The sequence below is a fragment of the Pinus tabuliformis genome, chromosome Q (genome assembly GCF_031772625.1).
Source record: "Pinus tabuliformis cultivar Carrire ecotype Pingquan chromosome Q, CPIR1, whole genome shotgun sequence".
In the NCBI taxonomy this organism is placed as follows: Eukaryota; Viridiplantae; Streptophyta; class Pinopsida; order Pinales; family Pinaceae; genus Pinus; species Pinus tabuliformis.
Genome location: NC_142296.1, coordinates 545,383,823 through 545,398,135, shown reverse-complemented (window position 1 = coordinate 545,398,135; position 14,313 = coordinate 545,383,823). Strand labels below are relative to the sequence as shown.

At 34.0% G+C, this 14,313-nt stretch overlaps 1 pseudogene; it reads left to right on the top strand.

Annotated features, from left to right (window-relative positions):
* Window positions 1–11,442: 11,442 nt before the first annotated feature.
* Window positions 11,443–13,431, top strand: LOC149220604 (AAA-ATPase At2g46620 pseudogene; annotated as a pseudogene).
* The last annotated feature ends 882 nt before the right edge of the window (window positions 13,432–14,313 follow it).

Here is a 14,313-nt window from a genome sequence, read left to right as displayed (position 1 = left end):
ATGGATATTCTCTTTAAAAATATATATTCAAAATCAATCTATTTAAAAAAAATAGAAACTTTTAAATCTTATAATTTTCAAACATTACAAATTGTCCATGGTTTTCTGAGAAACTTTGGGAAATTCAATGTAAGGTAACTTCTTACCAAAAAAATTGACAAGGGGATTGGAGTTTCCATTTTTGGCTTAGCTACCATGGACATAATTTATCCAGAAAGCACCATTGAAACTAACATCGTCCAACAACTAGCTTTAGGGACTTGCAAACTTGGTATGCTTCTTGGAAGGGTTGATTTTCTCATTTATTGCAAGTTTTATCAAATTCCAATTATACATTCCATACATACACACAACACATTCCACACCTACACATGCATATTTATCAAATTCCTCAATGCCTCTGTTACTTTTCGATGTTTTGACCAAAGTTTCATTATAAAGTTTCAAAGAATCGAGATCAGAAAAAGAGCCATTGCTACAAGATTGAATTGCCTTAATGATACCCATTTTCACGAATCATGGGAGCTTAAGCCAATATGTTATAAAGCTGGATTATCTATTGTCTATTTGAGATTTGAATTTTCCAATGGATTCGCTTACCCATTTTTGGTCCTTAATGGGGATCATAGTAGTTGTTTGGAACTTGGTTCCTTCCAGTTACTGGAAATGGTGAGGAGATGGTTGGAATCATAGTAGGATAAATGGAGAGATTATAGGTTTTTCAAGAGCTTACATTATCATCAGGAGTCCAAATGCTAACTCACCTCCACTTGACACATTACATAGCACATGGGCCCAAACAGTCCCATGCCTTCCTGTCTCAATACATTATACAATGCATACACATACACGTGGCACAATACAACATATACACATATACACATATAAAACACAACACGCACACATAGAAAAATACAACATGTACACAACACTATAATCGACTGCAAGCTCACAGTCACATACCATCAAGACTCTAGAGACTATATTGTCTCCAACCATATTAATTAGGAATCCAAAGGATACAAGGCCTCCACTTAAACCAGGAATCTAGAGGGTTGTGTTCCTTCACCTGAACATTTCCTTTTTCCATATTTTTTCCACATGCACCCACAGCCCAAATCCTGGGTATGTGGCTCCTTCAATTGTCTATGCTTGTCCCTGTATCCTACATATTATGTTGCTTTCATTTTTCTAATATATCATTTAGCATTCCTTGTTCATAATGCAAGCATGGGCACAATATGAGAATCATATTCAAATGATATTAAAATCATAGATCATCCACGGTACTTTTGCCCAATTGATTCCTCATTAAACCAGGAACATTTTTATGCCATTCACATCTGCATTAAATAAATTGAAACAATCAATCTTTGATAAGAATGACCCTTCAAAAACCCGGTTAGACATCATGGCATTTTCTTATATATACATATATATAATCATGTTGATATATATATATATATATATATATATATATATATATATATATATATATCAAGATGATCATGTATACGATACATAATTGCATATGTAATTAGAGTTAAGGTTAAATGAACTTCATTTGTGCCATCTCACTCTCCATTATTCCCATTTATCCAATCAACCCATTTGGTTGTCATATTGTTGTCCATTTAGTCATGGACATAACATATATTAACTTGTGTCAAATAAATCCAGGGTTTAGATAACTCCCTATGTATAAGCAAAGCATACATTAGTTAAAGGAATTCTCTTCCAAAATTCCTCCTTTTACCTTTTCTTCTCACATTGTTGTTACGCGACAATTTCCAACCACTTACATTTTCATCTATGCCTATCATCATGTTCAGGAGTAATCTCCAATATGTTCCAGTGTTGGCCTTTTTCCATCTTATCTACCCAACATTAACATGTTCTTCTTCATGCCAATCATGCACTTCACCTTCCCGACGTTTCTCACTTTCATTTATGCTCATTGTTTATGCATAGGCCTACCTTAATTCGTAATATTTTGTTGGTCCTTCTTGGCCTTCTTATTGGAGCCTTGTGGCTTCCTGGCTACCCCAACCGACTTGTCCCAAGGCTCCCGAGCATAATATTGAAAGGCAATTTCAAGAGGAAACAAAGGGCAACATTGCATAAATGAAATCCCCAAGGGAAATCATAAGGGGAAAACACAAACAAAACAACATGTCCATGCACAGTGAACAACCAATTGATAGAAAATCATACAGTTAAAATTTAAAAAGCGTAGCATATCAACATCAAACAAACTAGTTCTCATAAATTGGCTCAATGCCCCTAAATCCAACCTTCATGGCGCTTTCACCCACCATATATATATATATATATATATTTATCACAAAACTTGAGGGGTTTCTCCCTCCTCTTTCTCAGCATCTTACATTGCAATTCCATGTTCCCTTGGTTCACAAGGGTTATTTCCTTTCTTTTTCTTCCTGTGGGGACAACCATTTTTCAAATGTTCCTCCCCGCAGAACCAACATGATATGGGATTCTTTTCATTTTTAGACTTGTTGGCCTCTCCCTGACCTTTCCAGTAGGACTTGTGTCCACATGTCGAAGACTAAGTGTGCATTGTAGAACCCTTGAAGGTAGGACACATTCTGCCTCTGTATGGAATTCAACTCTTCTTGATCCTTTTGGCTGGTAACAATCCTCTAATTCCTTTCCTTGAAGATTTTAAGCTCAACCTTCAAATTGTTGAGCTCAACTCTCAAGTCCTTGAGCTCATCCTCCAGTTTCCTTAGGGTTCTTGTTCCTTGATGGGATTGGTCTATCTCTTGTTGTGCCTTGCCATGATACAAGCTTCCTTTTTCTCCACTGAGTCTTGCTATGTGCTGCCACATACACTCAATTGTTAGTGCATTAATGAAATAATATAAATAAAAATACTAGATGTCATTTCACCATGCTAAGACAAGCATAATCCATGTAGCTATTCACATATCCTCAATTTATTTTTTTCGGTAGTCACATGTCTCACACCAAGCCACAATTAACAGTTGCATTAGCTTGATTCCAAAATTCCAAATTACATATACATTCATATTAGCAAGTTTACTCTCCCACTCTTACAGGTTTTAGAAATCAATCCTTAATCAAGACAATCAAAATAATTTAAAGTCAACCATCATTATCAGTTTTCAATATTAGTTTTCTTGCTAAAACTTGCGATAACTATTGACTTCAACCTCTTTTCCAGGGCCAGTTATCATGGCATCTGCAATCTCAAAGGTCAGTTAAAATCCATATATATATATATATATATATATATATATATATATATATCATAATTTATGGTTATCAAATTCATAAATTCATCAAAAATATGCATGCAATCTGCAACCAACACATAAGTATTCAATCACAGTGCTACACCTAGCATCCACTTGCATAAGCAAGTAATAAACAATCATAATGTTTCCACCAACACCAAATAAATAGACATCGAAACTTGTCACTCTTTAATAGAGCCACAAAATATCATGCCTCTAATCCACCAAGGATTTTTATCACACACAACCATGGAATTTCTCACATCCCAATCAGTATACAAATATAATTATGTGTAATCAAAAATAGACTATGTTGTGAAAAACAAGAAACACATGGATTGCCCAAAATCCCTTAGATCATACAAGCATTCACTTGCTCGTACATCTCAACTAAGTAGGAATACATCACTTAACCAGTAGTGCTAATACACTATAGCAATTATGCACAAAATTGTGTAGGAAGTTCTGGAAAATTAATAATTATCCTAGGTCACAACAATAAGTTATCCCGGACTTCAACATGCAATATAGTAACTGCATGCATTGCTAATGCATCCCTCAAACAACATGTTAGTAACATTATTGCAATCCACATGCAATTCTATTATCAAATTCCATAAACGACACAAAATATGCAATTAGTGCTATGAGTAGTATGAAAGCATTATTTAACTTCAGCTAGGTGCCCAAATATTATGCTCCATTCCGTCTTTAGATATCCAATCATTGGATTTACCAGTCTATTAAATTTCATAGCAGGACACCAATTTACTTCCAAAGGTTTAAAGTTGCACCTGTGACTTTGTTTCATCTATGATAGAGCCCATATAGTGCAAGTGTTGAACCTAGAGGCTATGATACCACTCTATGACATATCCCCTACCATCCCTAGCCCCTACTAAGGGCAAAAGGAGGCAGTTACTCTGATGACTTGAACTCCAATGTGCCATTATGGAAATGACATCTAATTTTTTTTTTACATTTTTCAATTCCTTCAAACTTAAAACAAATAATTCCAATGCATTCATCTCGTCAAGAACTTTTCAACAATATAAAATTTACCTTACTTGGATTTGAGGATCAAAGGATACAAGCCCTCGTAGATTGATCTATTAAAATTTTCTTGGTCATCTTGCCACATGGCATCCACATTGTGCCCAAATGGCCATCCATGTCTTCGCCCACATAGCAGTTGTAAAACCATTCATGACATGTTACCACATCCAAGGGTCGGGTGTAAACGAATATACATACATTATAATATAGTTGGGGCCCATATCTCTCTCTCTCTCTCTCTCTCTCTCTCTATATATATATATATATATATATATATATATATATATATATATATATATATATATATATATATATATATATATATATATATATATATATATATATATATATATATATATATATATATATATATATATATATATATATATATATATATATATATATATATATATATATATATATATATTGTAGAGCGTTGTTAGCTTGCAACATACTTGGCTCAACTTAGCCTGCAAACATACAATTGTATATATTTATGTATGTATACAAACGAAGGGTTGCCTCTCCTGAGATTAGTGAAGCCTTGGCCCAATCCGACCTCACATAAATATATATTATATATGAAAATGCAAGCATTATCCCTTCTGAGCTTAAATAAGGACTTGGCCTAACCCAACAATACACATATATAGTCTTACAAAACCAAGCTAGCCCTCCGGAACTTTATAATTTATAAACCAAGGCCTAAAGGTCGTTCTTATAATAGAACAATAATTATTACAGATATCCTTTTGCATCCTGACACTTGGGCAACTCAAGCATTGCCCTAAACTCAAGCAATAATTAATTCACACATTCAAATACATACATGCCCTTAACTAGAATTTATACTCACATTAACACATGGACTTGACTCATTCCAAAAACATGCATGAATTTAGTAATTATTTTTCATACATGAACTATACTTCCCAACAGTATTAAGGTCATTATTAATCATCATATTTAAAGAGAAATAAACACTCAATGCATTTATATGAGATTCAAGCTCAGATTACAAAGATCCACCTATCTATCCCATTTAAGGTTTTAAGCTAACATCTAGGCTCTAGAAGAAACACCAGAATCAATCCATTCCTCATATAAATACACATAAGGCTTTGAATCCATATTTGTACAGGAAATCCCATTCTTAACATTAAACCATGCATTGAGACCATAGTTGAAGACATATGTGACATTCAATAACATTTGTAGAAATAAATTGAAATTTGCAGCTGCTAAAGTAATCACACTTAAATCAATAGACACAAATTTCTTGTACTAAATTTTGCGGAAGGAAAAATGACAATAGAAACACATGCAATCATTCAATCACAAGGAACATAATTTTTATTGGCGAACACAACTAGGAAAAACCCCTCCTCTGTCTATATTATATCAGATGAGAAAAATGATTTATTACAATGACTACTTCAATTATTCAAGCTCAACATGCACTGTAATATTGATCTCCTCCTGAGTCTGCTTTGAAAAATATTGAGCCTGAACTCGTGCTACCTGCCCTCGCACTACCTTCACTCATGTTGCCTGCACTCACTCTGCATGCACTCGCGCTTCCTACACTTGCGCTACCTATACTCACTCCTATTTCGTTGCGCAATTCTTAAGGAAATTAGATCATATGCTACATGAAAAACTTTGTACACTCAATAGTATACAACAATACATACAATTATGCCTTTTCCCTCCACTCAACTAGGCAATTTGAATTGCATGCATGACTAAAACTATTTTTAGTAAATTGACTAGTTAACTAAGAGATCAATGAGTTAAAAACAGTTACAACTACTCAACTGAACTCATATTGACTTTATTATATACTAGAGCTAAGATAACTAAGTTTCACTAAATATAACTCCACTAGATTGTTATATCTTAGCAATGAACTCATGCACAACTCTTTCCCACAAACTCAAATTGGCTGACTTAATTGAGTGACTTGGCCATGTCACTCCTACTAACTGCAACTCAAGTCATCCTGCTGAAGTGGAAATTTGAATTTCTCCATTTGACTAAGGCACAAGTCAAATGAATCCTTTTCTTGCTACAATTTAACATCATTAATACAACACAACAAACATCCATTTGGAAATCTTTGATACACAAGGCATATGAGGCACTCATAATATAATAACCCAAATTAAGAGTTCTACATGCATATAGGTTGTATGAACACTTACATGAAAATGAAGGAATCCAAGCAATTGAAATTGGAAGTCTAACTCTCCACCCAACCTTAGACGAGCTGCAACCAATTCTTACTTGCAACTGTCACTTCCGAGCTAGATTTCAGAGCTTGAGGAAGGGCACTTCCAGGGACTTCTCATACTTCCACACCACTGGAAGTCTAGAGATCCTCCTATCTCCACCCAGAAACCAAATAAGGGAGTCCAAAGGTTAAACCATCTCCACCCTTAGCCAAACAAAGAAATCGAGGTATTTTTCACCTCCACCCTCAAAGATATAGTGCACATTTGTTGTACCCAATCTCGAGAATCCATAACACACTGTGATTAAACCAAAAAACAAGCAAAGGGAGACTCTGAAACACTTCTCACCAGGAACTCAAGAAGTAGGCCTCCACCCTAGTTGTCAAGGGAATCTAGAGATTAACCCATCTCCACCCTCTAGCTAATTAGGGAATCCAGAGAAAACTACTCCTCACCTTAGAGGTGTGTCCTTTTGGCCCTTTAGTGCTCAACCGAATCACTGCTTTTCTCTTATCATCTCCTTGGTGATGCAAATATTCCTTTCATCCAACTGTTGCACTTAGCTTCTTCCTTTTTCTCTATCCAGGGTCTGTAATACCCTACGAGGGCTCTTATGTGTCCCTCCATCCCCTCCTCTCATTTATGCTTGGAGATGACATTGAGAGACCTCTCTCTTCAAACACTGTTGTAAATTGCACCTTCTCGTGTGCTCTTTGTGTGGTGTCTTCTCTACTCTACCTCTGTCATTCCTCTATTCTAGTAATTTCCCCAAAACCACTGAGAACCTCTCTCAGCCTCCCCTTCCTGTCACTGTTCCCCACTTGCATAATCTCCCAATCCGTGAGAAGGAAAATGCCCTTCGAGAATGTTCTCTTTTCCTCGTGTATGTTGTAATCGTTTAGGTTGCATGGGAAAACATTCTTTGTCACCCATCTTGCCAACTCAGTCATGGTGGTTCTGTCTTCACATGGTCGTGGGGATGTCTTGTCTCAACTCTCCCTTCCACTTCTTGTTTGTCCAATTTAGGATGTCCCAGCGAACACAACCCATCCTCATTAATTTTGTTCTTGATGCCTTTTAAAGTTATCCAAGGCATGCATGGTTCTTTTGTCCTCTTGTCTAGCTCCATTAATCGATATGACCATCCCAATTTAAAGGGAATCGTCTACAGAGGCGGAAAAATTACCCGAAATTCAGTGGAAATTAAAAAATAGTTAATTGCAGACTCTAAATGAGACGAACGAGGATTTTGTTAACTTATATTCGTGCACGCTAAAAGCGAAGCAACCACATAGTTCAGTTGTGCATTCCCAAATCCTCGATAGAGTTCGGTTGTGCATGTAACTGCATGCATTGGAAATGTATCTTATCAACGTTTAAGAATTGAATTGGATGTGTTGCTGCTTCGGCTTTCGGAACCCTAATACGGCCACACTCCCTACATCATCCCCTAAGAAAACTCAAAACCCAAAATTCACTTTGCAAATAAGGATCTAAACTAATATACCCACAACGATTCTATATGTCACACAGTGACATGATAATTATGTGAAAATTATTTAAACAAAAATATATATCCGTAAACTTAATAATTTAATAATTTCCTCAATCTATTAAATGCTATTAATTTCCTCAATATATTAAGAAGAGGTGAGCCCAAATTCAAAACTATCAAGTGCACATATTTCTCAATAAAGACTTACGTGTAAGTTATCAGTTAGCTACTTTGGTCAACCCACTTAATTCCCGAATATCATGTTATCTACTTTTGTCACGACACAACTAATTCTCGATGTCGTCCTCAATTGTTTTTACAATTGGTGGAACTAAAAGTTTATATTTTTCCACTTCATTTTATCTGCATCTCACTCCTACTCGTTAGTTATATTTTTTAATAATTATTAATTGCTACTTATAACAGTAAGTAAACTTAGCCTATTATTGAAATAAAACTAAGATATTGTGAATTTTTTAAAAAAAATTAACGATAAAAATCATGAAATTGTAAATGAATATGTGTGAAACATGTCATCATATTTATTTTCTAAAAGCAATGGGGAATTATGAATTGCAAAACTATAAAATATATAAAATTGAAATCAAAATATTTTATTTAAAATTGTAAATTCTTTTTGTTATTTAATAATATCTTTTTTAATGGATAATAACAAAAATATTGTTAATATTATTGTGAATAAAATATTTATTTAAAATATAAATTTTAAAATTATTATTTTTATTATAAAATAAATTTATTATTTATAATTTTAAAATATTTTATTATGAAATTATATTTATTAATAATGTACTAAAACTTATAAGATTTATTAGACATTTGACAAGATTCTTAACTACGTAGAATTATTTCCTTTTTATTTTTTCTCAAAAAAAGAAATCAACTTCTCATCTGAGAGCTACAATGAGATTGTTTGTACCAAAATTATTTTACTTTTTTCTTTAAGAATGTGAATTTGTTGGTACTAGGCCAACAAGTATACTCATTTAACAGTTCAAGGATGTTCAAAGTCAGTACAACAATATTTATAGGCACAAAGCAATTACAATAATACTTATCAAAGAATTATAGCTCAACATGTCACTAGGGAAGATTTGAAGTTAACAACCAATCTTTCCAACCAACCGAGATAACCCTAATTGGCACTCCCATTTTCTCGAGAATTTTAATAGGATTTGTTACAGTACTATAGACGAGTACCATGATTTTGTGTAAAGGTGCTCACTAGCCCAATATGGAAGAGATGTTGTAATGTCGTGTCTTGTCATGTCATGTCCTATAAACATTTTGACTCAATCACATTACATAAAAATAAAAATAAAATAATAAAATACAATATAATTATAATTATAATTATTAAATAAAACATTTTGATTCAATCAAATTATATAAAAATAAATTATAATTATAATTATAATCAAACGAACTTAAATATATCTTAACTCCAGATCTACCAAGCCTCCATAGGGATCAAATCTCTTGAGGTGCAAACTTCTTTTACAGCGAAAAGCGTCCATAGGGATCAAATCTCTTGAGGTGAAAACTTCTTTTAGAGTGAAAATTTATTTTATAGAAATTTGATCCTCCTTATCATGTCATGGCCTATAAACATTTTGGCTCGATCACATTACATAAAAATAAAAATAAAAATAAAATAATAAAATACAATACAATTATAATTATAATTATTAAATAAAACATTTTGATTCAGTCAAATTATATAAAAATAAAATATAATTAATAATTAATAATTATAATTAAACCAACTTAAATCCATCTTAACTCTAAATCTACCAAGCATCCATAGTGATAAAATCTATTGAGGTGCAAACTTCTTTTAGAGTGAACAGAAATTTGATCCTCCTTGGCTCTAGAAAGATCCATAATTAAGATGGATCTAGGTTGGTTTGCTAATATCACATGTCCAATAATAATAATTTAAAATAAAGATATAATTTAGTTAGCTTTTATGGTTTTTTAATTGTGCCTAGAGCTCTCCAACAAAACAGATGTTGTAATGTCATGTTATGTAAACATTTTGACTTAATCAAATTACATAAAAATAAAATAGAATAAAATCAAAAATTAATAATTATAATTATAATTATTTATTAAACCAATTTAGATGCATCTTAATTATGGATCTACCAATGGTTGAGAGATCAAATGTCTTGAGGTGCAAACATCTTTTAGACTAAAAAAAGACTTAGCTATCCGAATTTAAGATGACTCTAAATTAGTTTTAACAAGATAAAATATATCATAAAGTAAATGTTTTTAGTGTTTATTATGAATTAATATAACTGTGCTAGTCATTAACAATTAAATTAAAATTCTAGAAACTTAAATAACCGAACATATTATTAACCTAATAAAAAATATTATAAATTAAATAACTACTTAAAATATATATTTGAAATTCAAATATTATATAGCTAATTTCTTCTCAATTAAAAACTAAATTATTTCTTAAGCATATGCAAATTAAATAAGAAAGTTGTATGTATTAAATATAATTAATAATATATTTAAAAAAAATAAAATTTCAATATATATTTCTATTTATAAATTTTATTGTTTTTTAATTATTTTGTTTGTAATTTGTGTGATTAGTTTTTTATCAAAATTATTTGGGGAATTGCATTTGCCGTTACACCAATCCTTGGAATTCTTTAAACTATAAGATTTTGAATGAATGAGCTTTAAACAAAGGGTACTTTATCAAAACACCCTCTTCTATATTTTATTATTAAATTTTAATAAATATAACATAATATAATATTATATATTATTTATAGATTAAGGAGTTTAGACTTCTGTGATCCATAACATTGTATAGATAATCTTCAGCAAAATCACATGATCAATATTTTGTCGACGCGTTTCGAACCAACGAGTGTGGTTCATCGTCCCACACTCGTTGGTTCGAAACGCGTCGACAAAATATTGATCATGTGATTTTGCTGAAGATTATCTATACAATATTTATAGATTATATATTCCAATTTAACATATTAAAAAAATAAATCGAAATAGAAACTTCTAGATCACAAATCCTATAATTCTCTAAAATTAGGCAGTGTTCATGATGTTCCGAGGGAGCGACAAAAGCCAGCTTGAGGGAAAGCGGATTTCACACCCAAGAAACTTGGAAGGGTTGACCGGGTCCCCGTATCCTTTGGCTCTGTAAATATATACGCGCTCCCACGACACATTCCACACCTACACACGGATCCGCCACGATCTTTATCAAATTCTTCACACCAAAGAACGCTGCTCTTCGGCCCACAATGCGTACGCAATTTCAATTCCTCGATGCCCCCTTTTTCTTTACGGTGTTCTGAACAGAGTTTCAGTATAAAATCTAGAAAAGAGAGGGAAAAAAAACAGAAGCCGTAGCTGCAAGATTGAATTGCCTTGATGATACCTATTGTCACGAAATCGTGGGAGCTTAAGCCAATCTGTTAGAAAGCTGGATTCTCTTCTGTCTGTTTGAGATTTGAATTTGCCAATGGATTCCCTTACCCAATTTTGGTCCTTAATGGGGATCATAGTAGTCTTTTGGAACTTGGTCCCTCCCCAGCTGCTGGAAATGGTGAGGAGATGGCTGGAATCATGGCAGGAGAAATGGAAAGCTTACAAGTTTTTCAGGATTCCTCAGCACTATGGCTATGATGGGGTCCAAGAGAATGGATTATATAATAAGGTTAGTACCTATGTCAGTACCCTGGCAGGTGTTGTGGATACTCATTGTGCTAATTTGTATAGTGCTAACAATTCCAAAGATATGTTTGTTTCATTAGAGGCAGGTCAGAGTGTGGAGGACGTGTTTTTAGGTGCCAGGTTGTGGTGGATACATGAGGTGAAGAAGAAGGACGGTGAGGGTGATGCAACCAGGAGTTTTATTTTGAAAATCCACAAGAGGGACAAGGCTGCTGTCTTGAGACCTTATTTGGAGCATGTTCAGGCTGTTGCAGAGGAAGTTGATCACAGGAAGAGAGAGCTCAAGCTCTATACAAACGGCCAGAAATTTGGGAGGCAGCAGTGGACTTCTCTGGCTTTCAGGCATCCTGATTGGACTTCTGTGGCTTTCAAGCATCCTGCAACTTTCGATACCATTGCAATGGAAGCAGATCTGAAGAATAAGATTAAGATGGATCTTGATGCTTTTGTTCGCGGTAAGAATTACTATCACAGGTTGGGCCGGGCTTGGAAGCGCGGTTATTTGCTCTATGGGCCTCCTGGTACAGGGAAATCCAGCATGATTGCAGCCATGGCTAATTACTTGCATTACGATATCTATGACCTGGAATTGACGAAGGTGAATGATAATTGTGAGCTGAGGATGCTTTTGATGCAGACAAGCAATAAATCTATTATTGTGATTGAGGATATTGATTCTTCTTTGGATCTGCCAAGGCACAGCAGTGCGAACAATGAAGAACAGAGACATCAGGGGAATGATGGTGATAATGATGATGGACACGAGAGTGGCAGAGTTACAGTTTCTGGGATGCTGAATTTGATTGATGGGCTTTGGTCCAGCTGTGGTGAGGAGAAAATTATAGTGTTTACAACAAATAATAGGGAAAGATTGGATCCTGCCCTTTTGAGGCCTGGAAGAATGGACATGCATATTTATTTTCCTCACTGCACCTTTTCTGCTTTCAAACTCTTGGCAAACAATTATTTGGGTATCAAAGAACATAAGCTTTTCTGTGAGGTTGAAGAGGCTTTTCAGGCAGGGGGTTGTATAACACCAGCTGAGGTAGGAGAAATTCTGTTAGTGAATAAAATTTCTCCAAGTCGTGCTTTGAAGGCTCTGATAAGCGCTCTGCAATCGAGTAGTAGGCGAAGAGGGAATGGGGTTGTGCCCGAGAGGCCAACAGAAAATGGAACTCAACTATTCAAAATGAAGAATAAAAATAAACCTATATTGCGGTTGAGTCAGGGAACACCAGTAGCTAGGGATTCGTGAAAATTGTATGGGCCTCCATTGCCATGGCGTTTGAAGAAGTCTTCAAGGCAAAATTGTGAGTGTGAACACTTAGGGTTTACTCACTGCACAATTTGATCACTGGCTTGCAGAAGAAGGGAAGCTCGAATGAGATCACTCCACACCCCTAGACGATTTGATTGGATGGTACCTTTCTTATTTATGTGGTTTAGTAGGGTGGCCTTGGGGCTCTTAGTCTTATCAAGGAGAATTGAACTTGTGACCTTCCAATGGCAAGGCACATTAACAATGGGACTTCAACTAATTGAGCTAACCCTCAAGGCTGCTAAAGTTAAACTTGTTAAAAATAATTCCCTAAATGATAAATATCCCAATATATACTAGAATGATTGAAATATATTTAATAAGAATGATAATCATACTTGATGTCTTTGAAAACATATATGACATAAGGTTTCATACTTCTTCTCTAATACAACACAAAAGCATTGTTATTTTGTGATTTATAATTCCAATATTCTCTCACCTACAATATTACCTTCACATTAGAACTATGTGTTTTTTGTTACTTCGTGTATCGACAACTTTAGACAATTATGTTGATAAAAGTGTATGTTTGGATTGTTCTTGTCACTTACCCAAAATTGTAAATGATTTATTAGATGACCATAGATGTGATTTTGTCCATTGATTCAATTAATAGACAGTGGTTTTGAATCTTTCTTTATACTCTTTGTCATAGTTATGTTCTTCTTCTTTGTTTGCATTTATGCAAATTTTCATAGCATACAATATCTTGGAGCCTCTCAAGCGAGGATGGATTTGTATCTCTCAACAAATAAGATTTCAATTAATTTATAATTATCTTTAGGTAATTGAAAAGTCTACATCAGCTAAGGACTTGAAGAAGGTCAAACAAGCTCTCAAGAGGTGAAAACCACCATGGTTAGAAATTGACATTGATATGCCTAAGAGACTTGAAAGCTTCTCAAGGTAGATATAGTCTTACTTGCACAATGATCATAGTCCTTAAAAAATGCACTCCAACCACTAATGAGAATGTTAAGAAAAGGAAAACTAGAGAGAGTCTTCACCAGTGATCTACAAAATCATTACATCGAAGTTGAGGAACAATCACAATAACAGTGATAGCACAAATAAACCAACTTATCCTTGACCATCCAACTCATTATCATTTTTACCTTTTTAACAAATTCTTCCCTCTATCCCCTAATTTTAGCACTCTCAAATTCTACACCAATTGAAACT